Source organism: Eptatretus burgeri, chromosome 5 (assembly GCF_056783735.1).
Source record: "Eptatretus burgeri isolate ZD-2024b chromosome 5, Ebu_testis_v1, whole genome shotgun sequence".
Classification (NCBI taxonomy): Eukaryota; Metazoa; Chordata; class Myxini; order Myxiniformes; family Myxinidae; genus Eptatretus; species Eptatretus burgeri.
The window spans coordinates 36,953,300-36,970,490 of record NC_140965.1 but is presented as its reverse complement, the minus strand read 5'-3'; the positions used below and the strand labels follow the sequence as shown (position 1 = coordinate 36,970,490).

Below are 17,191 nucleotides of genomic sequence, written 5' to 3'. Positions count from 1 at the left end.
AAAAGTTTTTAAATGCTACATTTTCCAAACTTTTCCAAAGTTAAGGTTTCCAAACTTTTCCAAAAGTTTTCAAAAGCTACGTTTTTCAAACTTTTCTGAAGTAAATGTTTCAAAACGTTTACGAGACCTTACCAATTTTTTTGGGGGAAAAAAGTGATGCGACTTTCGGAGCATAAATAAATGAATCCGTTCTCCCTTTCTCACGTCCCGCATGTGTGTATTGGAATTGTGCATAACCCCAGCAGGCATTGTTTTTTCAGTCTCGCTCGGCAATAGCTGGTTAATAAACTTCATTTCTTTTACAAATGAGTAACGGGCGACTCGAGAGTTTTTTGTTTTTTTTGCTTGTAAATTTTTGACTGCCTTTTACACTGGGATTTTAGCAAATAAATAAATAAATAAATAAATCACCTCTCGAGGGAAAAATGCTCAGGGCATTGATGATGGTGGATGGGTTTATGACTAACCGTAAAGTAAACACCAAGTTGCAGTGTGTGTGTGTGTGTGTGTGTGTGTGTGTGTGTGTGTGTGCATGCGTGCGGATGAACACACTCAATACACACACACACACACACACACACACACACATCAACCTACCCCCTTATCTCCACGTGACCTACACCCACGATTCCTTTCTTGCATTCGCAAGCCCATCTCGAGACTGCGTTTAAAGGTTTTCCCATAAGGAAGTTCCCACTCGAGCGCATCCCTTTGTCTCCTGTGCCTTTGCGCGTCTCCTTGAGTGCAACCTTCTGCATGACATGCGCACGTTCTACAAACCCTCAGCTAGGCGACAGACGCGATTCATGGTTCATGTTTACTCGTGTGCAAACATTAACAGCGGGCCTCATTCTGTGCCTATCTGGATATCGCGCAGTCAATTCGGACGCAATTCTTATATCATCCACTCTCATATATGTGTGTTATACTTCACTTCCAACAATGGCATTTGACGACCTGCAGTGTGTTTCGAAGCACAGCGGCTTTTTTATTTTTATTATTTTTTAAAAAATCCTTCACATTGCCATGTGCAAGTCGTGCCGTGAGCTCTCGGGTTGTTTCTTTGAGCATGCCGGGAGCGGTGCCGTGCCAATGTGCACCTTCCCTTTTACCTGAATAAGGAGTCAAAGTGCTCGGAGCAGAATATGTGGCTTTGACAAGCTCTGGCCATGCCCACTGGAGTTTCCGACATCCGACGAACGATTCGTACTTTGCACGAACCATAAACCGCTGCCGTTGCACCGGTCGCAGCTCTTATGGTGCATGTGGGGCGTGTTCGCTAAACAAACACTTTGGCCTCCTGTCCTCCGGGTAGACGTTTTTTTTTGTTTGATTACCGCCAGTTTGGTGGAATATTCCCAAAGGTCATGGAAAAAGAATGGCTTTTCATTCATTTTTTTTCACCCGAGAAACTTGCCCCGAGGACAGTCTGACACGTAGCTGCAAAAGCATTGTTCAAGTTATGCCTTGGCTACAAGTGAACGTACATTTGGGTGTTCACAATCTTCTTCCAATCAACTTCTTCCAAACTTCTACACACTGACATATATGTATATATATATATATATATATATATATATATATATATATATATATATATATATATATATATATATATATATATATATGTGTGTATATACGCTGATATATATATATATATATATATATATATATATATATATATATATATATATATATATATATATATATTTCCCAGAAGGAAGTTCGCACAAGCGTGGATACATGGATGGTGCTCATCGGATTTTACAATTGATTGCGCATCTGTTTCATCCTGTATTTGTTACTAAGCAGTTAGCCTTATTTTCTGTATGTCAATTAAGAAAAAAGACCAATGACGTAGCACCATGGAAATGCTACACGGGCAAGGAAGACCTTCCTCTTTTGATGAAGTGGACACAATTCTGGTGTGAGTTTGAATTGCCATGACAGTATGAAGGCTGGATTTACGACGGGTGCCATTATGAATATACAGTATGGGTGTATAACAGTAAAAGGGAGGTGAATTTTTTTGAATGTGAAATGCTTTGGCAACATTTCAATAAATTGTGACAATCGCTGCACCCACAGACACCTCCATTCACGTTCAACTCAAACAAATGAGCCGTTACGTCTAAAAAGGTCCATCGGGCTTCGCAGTTTGTCATATTGATCCCCTCACCTGTTTTTATTTATTTATTTATTTATTTATTACTTTCATACATGTTTTATGATATTCCCAGGTGACAATAACGTCAGCTGGTGTTGTCACCAACTCCAGAAAATTAACGTTGATGATACAGACCTTGTCGATCAGAGGAAAACGTCATGAACCCACACCAGGATCATCACACCGACATTAGCTTGCAGTCATTCGAGTCTCATTAACGTCTTGTAAACACATGACGGGCGAGATATGGGGCGTGAGGATGAGGGTGAGGGGGCCGGGGAGGTGAGAGGCGTTCCTGTGCAACTGACAAGCAAACTGGCGACGCGATTCCTGGGCGAGTCCACAAACAGACAATAAAACAGCAAAGGCTGCAAAGTGCGCACCTTGTTCGGGGCTACGCCGATGCGGACCAGGTTCATAGATCACTCGCGCAAGCAAGTCGAGTCAACTCGAAAGGAAAAGTGTAATTTATCACAATTTAATACATCCTCTAAAATGACAAAATTACATGTGAAACTCAGATGTGCTGTTTTTCATGGTTAATTTGTTTTTAGGTATATTTTATATCAGGGGTCTCCAACCTTTTTGGGCAGAGGGCCACAAAACCAAAGTGGTGATGGGTGGAGGGCTGCACCCAAAAAAAGGACGCTAAATTCCAGGGAAAAAAAAAAATATATATATATATATATATATATATATATATATATATATATATATATATATATATATATAATTAATATGCGGAAATTGAAACAAAAATTAGTGCTGAATATATATTTTCTTGCCAACGAATATGATAAATGAATAATCGTGTTAAAAACACATGTGTCTAATATGAATCAAAATCATAATAAAAATTACAGAACGCTTTGATCATTGACCCTCACAAATTGGCAGTATTGCGGTCCGCATTGTAATGTAAACTTAATATGGCATCGCGGGCCGCGTAAATCCGTCTCAGGGGCCGCATGTGGCCCGCGGGCCGCAGGTTGGAGACCCCTGTTTTAAAGATATGATCCTTATTTTATCCTTGAAAGGCATTGCCATCGTCGTCATCATCATCACTATCTTCATCGCCATCGTTGTCATCATCTTCATTTTATCATGGTATTTATAAATCATTGGTGCTCCTCCACAGCATCCTCTTGGCAAGGGTTGTTCTGGGTGGTTTATCAATACTTTCCCAGCAGTCAGTCATGGCAGAAATTTGGAACTTATTCAGGGTGCCAGGGATGATTCACCCACTCGACGCGAAGGACACTGAGAGATCTTTGACGTCCACCAATGACCAACGCTGGCAGACGGGTCATTTGGCTTCATCTAATTCCGAGGAACACATTAATGTATATATCTGCCTGCACAACAACAGGATGGCAGTTTGTAGCTGGGCTGAGATTCCAACCAAGGTGAGACAGCTCAGAGGCGAGTGAGCAAACCTCCATGCTATCTTGCCAGTTTGGAGGGCATTACAACTGCCATTACCTGAGATTTTCCAATTCTTCGGTTCATATCCTCATGGAAAATGCAGCCTTCTGGTTTTGGTTTTTGTACACCTGGGCATGCATCTCAGCTCAAAGATTAAATGATAATTTCCTTCATTTCAATGAGATGTATTCATTAATTTGGGGCATCCCCAATTTTGCTCCCACTTATTAATTGATATGAATTTTCTAATTACCCTCAACAGAATAGAGTATTGCATTTGGGTCCGTTTGTTTATCTGTTTGTTTGTCTGTCTGTCCGAAGACAATGTGTCAACGTAGACAGCAATTTTTACATGTTATCTTTTATCAACTGAGTACTCTATAAAGTAAGTGCAATTAGAAAGTGAGTGTCTATAAAATACGTATTATAAATCCACATTAAACAAGCCTTGGAGAGGGTCTGCAATCTTTGATTGCTCGCTCCAGTTTTATGTTTTTGTTTGGAAGAGCAGACTGCATGGGTATTATGTTTACATAATGAACTCCAGCTGTATCTGTCCATGACATGTGATTAATTGCTCACAGATTTTACCCATTCTGCAGTTGAAGCTACTTGACCTCATATAAATTATTTTATGATTCAGTAAACAAATAGTCGATGGTTTAAAGCTGACAAAAAAAACAAGCGCGAGAATTGCTCTGCAATATGCCTCCCCTCCAGGTTCCAATGAATGTTTTGGAGATAAATATTTGTTTGCATTTAATGCATGCTCGAGCCGGTACCAGAACCAAAATGAAGAAGAAGAAACCCTATAACCCACCGTGTTTGGGTCCATTCGGCAAAATAAAAGGAAAAGCAATATTTATTTACTAGAAACCAATAAAGACAACAAGGATACCAAACTGGACATAAAAATGTGTTTGCTTTAACACATGCTCGAGCCGATACCTGAACCAAAATGAAGAAGAAGAACCGCTCACCCTCCGTGTTTCGTTCATTTCTAGGCTTTGCCTATTTCACATGAAAAATAACCCAGTGTACATACATCAAGCAAAAACATTCATACGGCTTATGTGCATATACAATACATTGTGGTGACATACCTGGTATCATTGCAATTCCACTGGGCCATGGACTAACACCCAGGCTTAAGACCTGAGGCCTGCCAATCTGTTTTACTTCATAACCCGATGTAGATACATGAATCAAAAACATGTGTATGGCATATGTGCACATGTAATACTGCCGGACTCCGCTATTCGCAGATTCGCTATTTGCGGACCCCATGTATTCGCAGTTTACAAAATGTGACCTGCTTTGACATCCGAGGCCCTGTGCTTCACGTACTTACAGTTTTTCGTGGACAAAAAAAATTCCATAAACTACACACACACATAAAACAGTTCTAAAACATTTCTTCCACGTGTCGCACTGTCAGCGTGCTGTATGTGCATACCTTGAACAGTATGCAAAAACATATCTTCCACCAGCTGCGCACACAACAGTTCTAAAACATATCCTCCACCAGCCATGTTGAAAACCAAACTGCACGGTTTGTTTCACCATTTGTGCTATAAAGACGTTTCACCACATCTACAGTACAGTACTGTACCAGTATAACGAGCTGCCAAAGATGTTTCTCCCCTCCCTCGAGTTGCACAATTTACGTGCAAGACTTGCATAATAAAATTTTTAGCATGGACACTTACATAACTAAAACTTTTCACCACATCTAACCCAGACTGCAGTTGAGTACATTTGGTAACACATTACAATTCCCATATGACTACTGATGTGCAGTGTGTCCTGGATCTCAATAATTCTTCTCAACCTGCTGCCTTGACCGGTGTTTTTGCCTCTCATTCTGCTTATTTGCTCATTTATCAACCATGGCTCCCAAGCGCAAGACCAGTGCCAGAGATGCGTCAAATGCCAAGAAGCAGAAGAAAGTAATGAGTCACAAAGTGGATCTGCTGGACGGCTGTCAGGAGGACAGTGTAGTCTCAGTCAGAAGACTGCATGGAGTAAACTAATCCACCAATCGCTACATATGGAAGAATGAGAAGGCAATCCAAGCAAGTGTTGCGGCGAGCACTGCACCGAGCACCAAAGTGGTCACCCACGTCCAGGATGTCCACATAGAAAGGATGGAGGAGGACCTCAGTGTATGGATTGAGGACAACATGCAAAAAAAACAAGCCTTTAAGTGGGCCTCTCATTTGGGTAAAGGTGATGCGTACGTATGTGCATCTGGCTGGCAAAAGTGGCACCAACACGAGTGATGTGGGTACAAGCGATGCGGGTACGAGCAGCCCCAGTCTATTGCAAGCGAGCAGGGGTTGGTTTGACTACTTCAAGAAGCGCTACCGTCTCCAGAATGTAAAACTGACAGGCGACTGTGCCTCCACAGACACAGACTACAAGGTGCCCGAAGCATTCCCTGCTCAACTCGCACAGATCATCAAAGAAAAGGAGTACGTGCCAGAGGAGGTGTTAAACGCAGATAAGACCAGCCTGTTTAGGGGGAAAATGCCAACATGAACTTTTATCTCGAAGCACGAGGGGACAGCATCGGGATTCAAGGCCGCACATGACTGGGTATCTCTTCCGCTCTGTGCAAACGCAAAATGCGACTGTATGATGAAGTCCATGATGTTGTACCATTCCCTGAATCCACTTGCTCTCAAGGACAAGAACAAGTACATACTGCCCTTGTTTTGGAGGGCCAACATGAAGGCATGGGTGATGCCAGCAATTTTCATGGACTGGTCCCATAAATGTTTCACCCCTCAGATGGAGAGGTACCTTGTGGAACAAAACCTCGCATTCAAGGTTCTCCTGCTCGTCGACAATGCTCCTGGCCACTCCCGGGACCTGAAAGTGGCTCACCTGAACATACAGGTGATGTTCCTGCTGCCCTACACCAACTCGCTGATCCAGCCACTTGACCAAGGGTTAATTTCAACTTTCAAAACATATTATACATGCCGCACCTTTCATCACATTTTCGATGCGATGGACTCAGAGCTCACCGTCGGGCAGCATTGGAAGGAGTTCAACATAGCCCACTGCATCAGTGCAATCAAAGAGTTGCTGGACGAGGTGAAAGCCTCCACTATCAATGCCTGCTTGCATAACCTGTGGCCACAGGCAGTGAAGAACCTCAGATGCTTTGCCGACAACATGGAGGAGAGGCATAAAATTGTCAGCTTGGCATGGCAAGTGGGAGGAGAAGGCTTTGATGACATGAAGCCTGAGGAGTTGGATGCTTATATTACCTCGCATGCTGAGGAGCTCACTGAGGAGGAGTTGGGAGCCATGACCAAAGTTTATGAGGAGGAAGAGGAGAAGGCAGGCAGTGATGAAGAAGAGGTGTTGAGGTCCAAACTCACTGTCAAGTTCCTACATGAGATACTGAACGACATTTGGTCAGTGTTACCGAGAGACTGTTAGACACCGATCCAGTCATGGAGCATTACCTCAAAGTCAAGAGGGGTTGGATGATGTGAAGCTCCCATACAAGGAGCTACATCAAAATCTATGGCAATCTGCCAGGCAGCTCTCAAGCCTTGGACTAACACCCAGGCCGAAGGCCTGAGTCCTGTCGATCCATGCTGCTTCATGCAATGGTGGCGCATGATTTTATTTTGTTGTTTTCAGGCCAGCTGTCCAGTCAATGGGTGTAAAGCAGTGGGGTAGAGGCAGGACAAATGAACACTGACCCATGTACATGATGTGATATTTTCTAAGTCCAAAAAGGCCATAACTCTGAAAAATTGAAGAAATTCTGAAACTCGAACTTGTTCTCTAATTTATCACAATAATGCCATGTACCAAGATTCAGTTGAATATGTTAAAGGGATGAGAAAAAAACATCTGAAAAACCACAGGTGGGATGGACAGACGCCATACGGATGCATGGACAGACAGAGAGCAACCCTGTAGTCCCCTCTAGTGAAACTGGTAGGGGACGACTAACATGTCATTTAAATGGCCATGTTGATAACCCGACAATAATTGGAAACTGTCATCTTCAGATGGTGTTTTTTGGTGTCAAGAGGTTACAGTCAGATTATTAATTTATTTATTATATGATACAGGCTAAATTAAATAGTGAGGTGTCATGGGGTAAAAAGACCATGAACTGACATTTGGAGAGTGGGGTAATGGTTGGATACAAGCAAAGGAATGAGTGAATGGGAAATATGGTAACCTGCAAGTAAGGGGGTTGAGTAATGTAAGGTTAAAGGGGGTAAAAAAGATTGTGTGTATAGATGGTGAATGGCGTGAGATGGTGTTGCACCGATGCTTGAAGCCCTGAAGGGAAGAGTGTAATTGAACTGTTGAAGGAAGCCATAAATGGGAGAAAAGAGTGGAGGTATGCAGAAAGCCAGGATTTTTGGAGTTTAACCAGGAATGGGTTATTGGACGAACGCACGGATCTTAGATTGCTTGGAAGGGCGAGAGGGCTGAAAGAGCAGAGGAAGCAAGGGCTGGACTAAAAAAATATAAAGAGGACACGAACGTTATCTCAAAGAGAACACATTCATATTTTTTTTATGCCAAGTGGAGAGGCTGAATTACAATTGTGTTGATATAATTTTGTTTTTGTTATGCCGGCCTTGGCTTCTATCACCACAAAGGAGGGTAATTATAGGGCAGAGGGATCCAGCAGCAAAAAAAAATACTGAATCACTTTATAAACATGCAAACGAAAAACAAATTTCTGCAGAAGCTCTCTTTTGTATCTCCATCGGGCCGTAAGAAGGAACACACGGAAACAAGGAATATATATTTTTTATCAAGCACAATGTATCCTCATGTCATACAATTCAAAAATGAGATGATGAAATATCCAAATTGTCACTCTTGAAATGAATAATGTGCTCCAAAACGCCTTTATAGAGCCATTCTAATAATGCATACATCATTGATTTAAACTATGTGGTGTAGATATAGAACAAGAGTCAATGCAGCCAATGATATCGTTGTGGGCCAGGATTTGGCGGCGATAAACGACCACTAGGTGGAGCAGTGGAGTCGTCTCCCACCGAACACCCGGAATTTAGGTCGTGACTCTCGGATAAGTCCGAGGGTTCACGGGTCACTTAGCGGACCGTGGTCGCCAATATTTCGACGACGTGGGGTAGGGTTAATTGCCGAATTTCAATATACCTAAATGCCCACGTCGTCCAACTACCGGGGAAAACCACACCCTCGACGGACCTCGGGCGGAACGGACCGTTACCGAGCCCGATCTGGGTGTAAACTGAGCGGGGGTTACCAAGATCCGTCGGTCCAAATGAACAATTTACCGGCCCCCCAACGGCCTTACTAATTCTCAATACGCACCTTGCTAGGCCAATGAAGGAAAGCACAGAAAACGAGCTGGTACATTTAACAGGGGTTTATTTATAACAATAATCGGGGAGGGGAAGCACAAAAAGAGCAGAGTTATCACGAATAAGAAAATGTAATTTACAAGGAAAGGAAAACACTTATACAATTCTACTTACAAACGGGGCCCAAGGACATACATACACACACAAAAGAAAATGGACCTCAATGGGTCTTCAGTCAGTAGAGCCGGGCCGGGGTACCTGTCCCGCCTCATGCGGTCACACCGACCCGAACCGCAATGGTGGGACTCGAACCCATAACCTTGCGTTGCCAGCACCAAGACTGCAGACCACTCGACAATGACCGCAGACCGCAAAGCAATCGCCACCAGGACTGCAGACCGTTCTCGAACCACGATTGCTAATCGAGACCAATACCGCAAACCGCTATCGCCACGACCTATGATCCTCCAGAATGCGCTATTGTCTCTCCAACACTCGTCCAGACAACCACTCTCCCATTATTTTGGTGGGAGGGGTCTCTTCTCCTCCCACTCGCCTCCTGATTGGATGAGGGGTTGTCGGGTGACTCGTGGCCGCCCCTCATTGGTCAGGCCGAACACTCCATCTGGCTAATGCAGAGCCAGCCTGAGGTGATAGCTTCCCTGATTGGACATGGGGTGGTCTGGTGGGAGGGGCAATGACACCCTCCCACCGTGCGTGTCTGAGAACCCAAACGGAACAGCCAGGGGAGCACCTTATTCTCCATTCACCCTTGTAGCGGGGAGGGGTGATCTTGGGTCGGCTGTCGGGCCGGCCGCCGTTGATTGGACGAGCTCACGGTGGGCGGAGGGAACCTCACCTCTGTACATGACACGCTGCACGTGGGCGATGGATGGCGATGGTGTTGTTATTGATGTAGTTGTTGTTGATGAGGTAAAAGATGTAATAAACCTAACTATACAATAACTCGTAGCACACACACGAAATTCCCATTAGACAGAAGGGGATGGATTCTAACTGTACACATACTTATCGAAATAACTGAGCTACGGGGACCACTGTCTGTCTGTGTGCAATGGCTTTCAGATTCGAAACAATATGTCTGACCAATTTCCTGTCATTCTTGCAAAATCCTAAAACATAGCACAGCAAAAGGAAGACGGAATGAAAACCTGTACGAAGTAGAAGGGCACTGAGGAGAGGGCATACCTCCGCCACGTAATACCTGATCCGCGAGAACATATCGGGCCCAATACATTTTTGAAATATCATGCTCTACAATATTATATCATATTGGCCTGACATCTCAATGGTGAAGAATCACTTTAAGAATTAAATATTTCTCGTATCCAGATTCGGAATCGGATCTTCACCAAAATCGAATCAATTCGTCCTTGCGACACACCCAACCTGTCCACCAAGTTTTGTCCGAATCCGTCCAAAACTTTTTGAGATATTGTGCTAAAAATCATTTTTAGCCCAAAATCTCGTTGATGAAGAATCACTTTAAAAATTATAGGAGTCGGATCTGGATCCGGATTTTCACCAAAATTGAATCAATTCTTCCTTGTGACACACCGAACTTGTCCACAAAATTTCATCCAGATCCCACTACAACTTTTTTGAGATATCCTGCACACAAACAGACAAACAGAAAAACTATGCCATTTCCTAATGTTGTGTTCTTGATCTGAAAACGACAGGTTCTTCAGTTATATGATCACAGGTAATAAATCGTGAGTTCGCATCTTCAACTCTGAACCAAAGCATCAATCAACATTGTCACAAAGAATATCCAACACATGATAAATTAAACATGCAAACTTAAAATGTCAAAGTCTCTGTGATTGCATACTAGGACATTAAAAGTTTTGTTGTTTAATTGTAACATCGATGGCCAAATCTAAAGTTTGAACATAGCATTGTCGGGAAGAAAGAACCCACACAATGATCTCGTAAAGCATACCATGTAATTGCTGCACCATACAAGATGTTAAGAACATTGCAGACCATCGCAAAGAGTGAGTGGACAATGTTCTTCAGGATTGTCAAACTTCCTTGACCAGGGGAAGGGCTTCACTAATGTTTATTTTACCTGATTTAAATTCAAATTAATTACGTGTGTGTGTGTGTGTGTGTGTGTGTGTGTGTGTGTGTGTGTGTGTGTGTGTGTGTATGTGTGTGTGTGTGTGTGTGTGTGTGTGTGTGTGTGTGTGTGTGTGTGTGTGTGTGTGTGTGTGTGTGTGTGTTAGTACTGTGCAAAAGTTTGGGTTAATTATTACCATCGCCGAAGGAGAGGGTATTGCATTTGGGTCCATTTCTGTCTGTCTGTTTGTCTGCACAGAACTCCAGTGTTTCTCTCCGCAACCGCTTGTTGGATTGAGATGAAATTTCCACCATCAGAGCGACGACTCATGTAGAATGTTTTACTGATAATTATGACACCATATGCTCTGTGGTGTGGCAGAGATGTTGGAAAAACGGAAATATTTTGGACCTATATCTCTGAAACTGCACCAAGGAAAAAATTGAAACTTGACGCGTGGCAAGTACTCCTCATGCGGAATGAGTGATTTTTTATGACATCGTAGGTGCCTTCATTATGACGTCATAATTGAATATGTAGAACACTACATCGGATCAGTGTGGAAATTTTTGAGGGTCATCTTGGGATAAAATGGTCTGCAGAAATTTTTTGATGACATTACTAGTCACGTGATTCGACAGCCATATTAAAAGACAATGAAGTCTTCGAAAATCTTCTCTGAAATGGGTGAACTGATCGAGGTGAAACTTTACACTTATTACCGCCTATCCATGAGGAACAAAATGTTCCCACCTATGACGTCATAGGTCATGTGGTTTGGCAGCCATATTGGATTGAGCAAAAATCTTAAAAAAAAACAATTCTTTCTCTTAAACCGCTTAATCAAGCAAAGTGAAACTTCATAATTACGATTTCATAGTGATGTGGAATAAATAATTTAAATTTCAACCTGATAGGATGAATGGTGTGGCAGCCAAAATTATTTAATTATTTGAATCTGGGTTCGTTTTTGTTTTATGATTTTTTGATTGAGGTTCACTTGGCTGTGCCTGGATGGGTTTGATGGTAAAGGAGCAGCAACTGAAGTGTGAATCCTATCCAGGTTCCTCCTGATGACTCCATCTTTGCTTTTTTTCTTGTTTGGGTTCCTTCTGATTACTCCAATGCAGGACTAACTATCTTGTCAGGTCAGGTTCGATCTGTGACCTGCTACAGGTACCATGTAAACCTGTACTAACCTGTTCCATGGTCGGGTTGTCGGCGACTAAACCGTCTCCCCCACCAGGTTTTCTGGTGAGGAGGGTGTTTGGATATGGACACCCAGCAGGATTAAAAACAAAACCTGTCAAAGGGCGGAGGAGCTCCTTGTGAGCCAACGGCCATCCATATCTAGTGCCCAACTGTGTCTGCGGACGTCCTCCTGCAGTTGGGTTACTTCTTATTAGGAGGTTGGTGGCAGGATTTGCACTCCAGCCACCGTAAAACGCTTCATTCCGCAAAACGCAAAAACGCAAAAAAATCTGAAAACCCACTCCGTGGGAGTGCCTCCTGTGCAGCTTCCCTTCGCAGGGCAGCTCACCGGATGATGGGATTGGGGCAAAGCCTTCGGGACCCCCAATCTTTGATAGGAGGGAAACCACGGGGTAACATCCCTGGGTCAGATTGCGGGAGAGTGTGTCGGAGTGGTGCTGAGGTGTCGTCCACCAGACGGCGGTCTCCTTGGGTTAACCTGAGGCGGTCCCTTCGGGTGGGTGCCTGGAATGTCCTATCCCTAAGAGAGGATGATCACCTGTCTCTGTTATCATCTGAGCTCAAGCGTTTGGACATCGGGATTGCAGCTCTCTCTGAGGTTCGGAGACCGGATTGCGGCGAGATAATGGTCGGTGGTTACACCTACTATTGGTCTGGTCGCTCTGATGGTTACCATACCCAAGGAGTTGCTGTAGCTGTGTCCAATAAGCTGACCCCAATGATAATTGAGGTAACACCGGTCAACGAGCGTATTATGAGATTAAGGATTCGTCACTCCTTAGGTGTCATTTCCCTGGTCTCTATTTATGCTCCGACTGAGGCGAGTGATCTTACCGTGAAGGATGCATTCTACGCCACACTCGAGTCTGTGGTTGATCAGTGCCCCAGACGAGATACACTTCTAGTCTTGGGGGATTTCAATGCATCGACTGGAACTGATAGGGATGGTTATGAGGTGTGTGTTGGTCCCCATGGGTCAGGAACTATGAACCAGAATAGCACTAAGTTCCTTGACTTTGCAAGAAGTCATGGACTTAGGGTGGCTGGTTCATGGTTTCAGCGCCCGCAAGCTCATCGCTGGACTTGGTATTCCAACGCTGGCGGTGTGGCAAAGGAGATTGACCATGTCCTCATTGACGGTCGTTGGAGGATGATCCAGAACTGCAGGGTCTACCGGAGTGCTCAGTTCCTCAATACTGACCACAGGCTTGTTGTAGCAACTCTAAAGCTGCACCTTAAATCCTGGAGAATGGTACCATCCCAGCCTAGGCTGGATGTTGCCAAGCTCAGGGATGAGAGAGTAGCTGAGGAGTTTGCGAACAGGCTGAGTGGACACTTGGGGGTCTGGGTGCTTTGGGGGTCCTGAAGAGTTGTGGAGCACCTTCAAGACCACCGTCCTTGATGTTGCCGGTGGATGCCTTGGAGTTCACCGCAGGGCAAAGAAGAATTTTGTCTCTCAAGGGACACTGGATACCATTGACCAGAGTCGCAGGGCCAGGCTGAATGGCAGAGCTGAGCTGTTCAGGGAGCTGAGGCGTAAAACTGTACGTGCACTGAGGGTGGACAAGGAGGCCTATGTGCGAGGAATCTGTGAGGGGTAGAGCATCACCTGTGGACAGGTGATTCTCGTCCCGCTTACAGGGGAATTCGCGCATTACGTTCATCCAAGCCCATCCCTCGGAGCACTGCAGTTCGAGCAGAGAGTGGTAGGCTCTTGACAGAGGAGTCTGAAGTGAAGGCCCGCTGGGCCGGTTACCTTGAGCGGTTGTACCAGGCTGATCCCCCAGCTGTCGAGTTGGACGTCAAGGGTGTTACAATCCCTGTTGCTGACCCTCGAATCAACTGTGGTCCACCATCGCTTGTGGAAACATGGGCTGCGGTGAACCAGTTGAAACGGGGCAAAGCTCCAGGGATCTGTGGCATCCATGCTGAACTTCTCAAGGCTGGTGGAAATGCTGCACTCGCGTCGTTGCATGCAGTTTTGTGCTCTGCCTGGAACACAGGCATCATCCCAACTGACTGGAAGAGGGGCCTTGTTGTCCCTCTCTGGAAAGGGAAGGGTGATCGCCAAGACTGCAACAACTACCGAGGGGTGACGCTGCTCTCAGTGCCGGGCAAGGTCTTTGCTCGGATAATTCTTGATAGGGTTCGCCACCATCTGCTTGAGCACCAGCGTCCAGAGCAGTCAGGCTTTACACCAAAGAGGTCAACGATTGACCGTATCCTTGCTCTTCGTGTCCTCACTGAACGCAGACGAGAGTTTCGGCAGGGGCTGCTTGCAGCCTATGTTGATCTCTGTAAAGCGTTCGATTCAGTGAATCGGGATGTCCTCTGGAGGATTCTTGGTCTTCGTGGGGTGCCACTGAAACTGATCGATCTGATGTCTGAACTCTACTCTGGTACTGAGAGTGCTGTGAAGTGTGGTGGTACCGCCTCTGACTTATTTCCAGTTGTTACTGGAGTTCGTCAGGGATGTGTACTTGCCCCCACACTTTTCAGCACTTGTATGGACTGGATTTTTGGGAGGATGTCGGAGAGATCAAGTTGCGGTGCATCGTTTGGCAATGTCAAGATCTCGGACCTTGATTTTGCAGATGATGCAGTCATCTTTGCGGAGACTTTAGACATCCTCTTGGGGGCCCTCGAGGTGCTGAATGAGGAGTCGGAGCCGTTGGGATTACGGATTTCTTGGGTCAAAACAAAGATCCAGGCTTTCGGTGACATCTTGGATGCTGCTGTCCTGTCTGTGTCTGTTTGTGGTGAGGATGTTGAGGTCGTGGATAGATTCACTTACCTTGGCAGTGATATTCATGTCTCCGCAGGTTGTGAGCCGGAGGTCAATAGACGTCTGGGTCGGGCCTGGGGAGTCATGGATTCACTGGATCATGGGGTGTGGCGCTGCCGGTACCTGTGCGGGAGGACGAAAGTCCGAGTCTTCAGGTCCTTGGTACTTCCAGTCTTGCTCTATGGGTGCGAGACTTGGACTTTGACCAAGGATCTGAGACGGAGACTTAATTCCTTTGGTACCAGGTCTCTTCGGAGAATCCTTGGCTATCGCTGGTCGGATTTTGTGTCCAACGAGCGGTTGCTGAGAGAGACTCGGATGAGATTTGTTACCTGCATAGTCCGTGAGCGTCAGCTGCGGCTGTATGGACATGTGGCTCGTTTTCCTGACGCTGATCCTGCTCACCAGATTCTCTCAGCGAGGGAGTCTCATGAGTGGAGGAGGCCAGTGGGCCGACCACGTGCCTCATGGTTGCAGCAGGTTGACCATCATCTCAAGGAGATGGGGATGGGCCTGGCATCTGCCTGGGGGATGGCCAGACGGAGGCCCCCGGAGTACCGGCGGAAAGTGGACGCAGCGACGCGCTGTTCTGGCACATGCTCCCATACCTGACCTGACCTGACTAACTATTTGGTCTTCCATTTGATTTGAATCGAATTTATTTTAATACCATTCTAAATTCAATTGAATAATGAATATATATATTTTTTAAGTCACGGGTCATGGTCAGGTGTCCGATCAAAGTGAAGTTGCATCAAAGCAGGACATCTTGGTACCTAGTCATCACTGCCAGTAGTTATAGTTATAGTTATAATTATGTGTCTTATTAATTTCGTAACATACCAGTACACAAACACTCCACAAAATACATGACTTCAAAACTACACAAAACAACTGCGGCGAGGGTCTGCAATCTCTGATTGCTCTCTTTCTTGTTTTCACTTTTGTGGTCCTATTCTGCATTAAGCATTTGTGAGAAGTTACAAGTGTGGAATAAAAGAAGATAATAATTTACATACCTGTGAAAGTCAATTTAATATCACAGTTTCCTCTAAGTATATAAAATAAATTCGGAAATTGAAAAAGTTTTATTTTTGCTCGACATATTATATTATGATGTGCTAGTAATATCCACTTACACAAAGACAATATGGAGGAAATATACATTAGTTGGGGAGATTTTTGTACAGTATATAAAAAAAAATTGTTGAAGTAATCAACACCAGTTATATAAATGAAAATTACAAGAAACCACAACAAAAGTTGCAAGTTAGTGAATATGTGAAATTAGTTTTCATCAACTTCTTCCTTTGCTTTAACAACCAAAGTTGTTCGGGTCGTTTTGGAAAAACCTGTACTTCTCTTTTGTTAACATACTGTTGTGGTTGACCAAATTCGCAAACCACCATTCAGGTCCCTTAGGTGAGATATCTCTGTAAGTATATGTGTAGTTAGGCCCAAACCCGTTGTTTAGAGGGAATAAATGTCATTCATGCGGGCTGCGACCCTTTTAGATAGCCGTTTTTCTTTTACTATCTTTATTTTGGACCAGCCGCCATTACTACCACCACCAACCACGTCTCAACAGCCATCACACAACAACCACCAACCACAACGCCGCTTCACAACAACAACCACCAACCACAACGCCGCTTCACAACAACAGCCACGACCTTTACCGTCACAACTCGCCACCATCGCATCACCACCATTCTTGCGCCACTTGTGGGCACCGATACTGGACTCGTGCAGGGCGCGCACCGAGCAGCGTGTTCAGAAACATCACAGACTTTCCGAGGAAAACGGATCAAAAACGGCTCACGCCCACTTCTGTTCCGTCCTATCGGTGAGCGTCAGGCGATTTGGCCCCGCCTCCAGGGCATTGGAGTGCGGTCGCTATATGCAAATTCATGGATCAAAAAGCATTCACGCCCACTTTTCCTCGGTCCAATAGGGAGCCAGTTAGAGGTGAAGGGTCGGAGGTAAAGGGTCAAAGGTGAAGGAGCGAGGCCACGGGGGATATAAACGGCTGCGTTCGTCAGTCAACGCAGTTCGCAGTTAGGAGTTGTCGGTGGAGCTGGGAAGAAGTGGTAGTAGTCAGAGTGAAGAGGACGGAGCTGTGGAGAGGTGGCGGCGGCGAAGGCGATCGAGGGGGTGCTCGCGTCGGAGTCGGG

At 44.9% G+C, this 17,191-nt stretch overlaps 1 protein-coding gene across 6 annotated transcripts in view; it reads left to right on the top strand.

Annotated features, from left to right (window-relative positions):
• The window catches only part of LOC147026245 (uncharacterized), a 165,889-nt gene that overhangs the window by 1,155 nt on the left and 147,543 nt on the right, over positions 1 to 17,191 (top strand). The window lies entirely within an intron of this gene.